General features: G+C 39.6%; 1 non-coding gene across 1 annotated transcript; it reads right to left on the bottom strand.

Annotated features, from left to right (window-relative positions):
- Nucleotides 1-1,363: 1,363 nt before the first annotated feature.
- Nucleotides 1,364-1,435, bottom strand: TRNAC-ACA (transfer RNA cysteine (anticodon ACA)). The gene has a single exon. It is a non-coding gene; the product is annotated as a tRNA-Cys (tRNA).
- Between the last annotated feature and the right edge of the window lie 336 nt (nucleotides 1,436-1,771).

The following is a 1,771-nucleotide window of genomic DNA, read 5'->3' as shown; positions in this document are numbered from 1 at the left end:
AAATTGAAAGATCTCTGATCATTTACCCTCATGACAACAATCTTGTTTGCCATAGTCCTGGTTACTCATTATTGTCTTAAATCCAGTCCAGTTCTTTTTTACAGACTTCTCTGACTACTTTAATACTTTGATTTGGGACCCCCTAAGCCGTTCGTGGGTGCATATAGACAGGGACCATATTCAATCCATTTTTTAATCCCTAGCATTTAGCACAGTATCTGCCAGAATAGGCGCTCTGTAAATGTTTATTAAATGTACTGTTAAAGGGGAGGGGAGATGTCTTTCAGGAAAAAAATTTGCTTTTCAGCCCCTAGTAAGAATCCTATAAAATATCTTTACTGCAGAAGAAAGGAGGAGCAGTAAAAAGGCAGGAGTAATTGAGAGATGTAACAGAGGAGTGGTGCTTGGTTTACAGTGGCAGTGGCAGTTCCAGTGTCATACAGATGACAGTTAGGAAGAGAAGTAGTAACAGTGCTTGACCTGATAGTACAGTTGATTAATTCTACATCCGGGAAGAGAGATTTAAGGACTGAAATGAAAGCAACTGCAAGCAGAAGGACACTGACAAATTACCACAATTAACATTTCTGATAGCCTCAAGCAACTAGCACAGCATGATAAAATGTGGAACATAGAAGTTACAACAGGTGAGAGATACAGACCTCAATTGAAGACTGAGACCTCAACCTAGATAAAGACTCTATAATGCCTTCTGGATAAGGCAGCTATCAACATCCCATTAAGAAACAGAAAACAAAACCAAAAAATGATTTTGTTCAGGCCTTACACCAGATATAATTTTCTGCACTTAATTATGACTAACTTTGGTGGCTCAGACCATAAAGAATCTGCCTGCCGTGCAGGAGACCCGGATTAAATCCCTGGGTCAGGCCGATCCCCTGGAGAAGTAAATGGCAACTCACTCCAGTATTCTTGCCTGGAGAATCCCGTGGACAGAGGAGCCTGGCGGGCTATAGTCCATGGGGGTCACAAGGAGTCAGACACGACTGAGCGACTAACACTTTCACTTTTACTCCTTAAGTATATGCATGTGTATATACACAGACAGACATATGCACACACGAAATAAGGATTCTCTCAACAAAACTTTTAATGATTTTATTTTCAAATAAATATTGCAAGGGTCAGCTTCAGGTATTGTTAGGGGAATATAGTTAAAATAGATGAAACCAAATGTATATAGCATTCAGTTTTTTTGTTTTTTGTTTTTTTTTTTTGAAGTTGCTCAGTCGTGTCCGACTCTTTGCGACCCCATGGACTGTAGCCTACAACACTCCTCCATCCATGGGATTGTGCAGGCAAGAGTACTGGAGTGGATTGCCATTTCCTTCTCCAGAGGATCTTCCCAACCCAGGAATCGAACCTGGGTCTCCTGCATTGTAGGCAGATGCTTTACCATCTGAGCCACCAGGGAAGTCCTATAGCATTCAGTAACCTGGTGCTAAATAAGACACACTAGGAAGTACATCACTGATTAAAAGGCACCAGTGTTACACTGTCTCTTCTTCTAATTTTTGCTCCTTATACTATGTTCCTTCTGATTATACTGGATTATTTTTCTGCTGTCCAGCCATCATCTGCCATAGTCATTGTCTGATTTTAAAGTCATAACCAAGACCAAGTTGCTTATTTAGCTATCTATCAAATTCTGAAGCTCGTTTTTCAGAGAGAGGCATGAACTTCTTTTTAATCACACAGATACCAAAAAAATATATAAATTAAATACACTTATAATTAAGAAAGAAGTTCA

The sequence above is a fragment of the Ovis canadensis genome, chromosome X, assembly GCF_042477335.2.
Source record: "Ovis canadensis isolate MfBH-ARS-UI-01 breed Bighorn chromosome X, ARS-UI_OviCan_v2, whole genome shotgun sequence".
NCBI classification, from domain to species: Eukaryota; Metazoa; Chordata; class Mammalia; order Artiodactyla; family Bovidae; genus Ovis; species Ovis canadensis.
The sequence above is the reverse complement of the archived record's forward strand: the minus strand, read 5'-3'. Positions and strand labels throughout refer to the sequence as shown.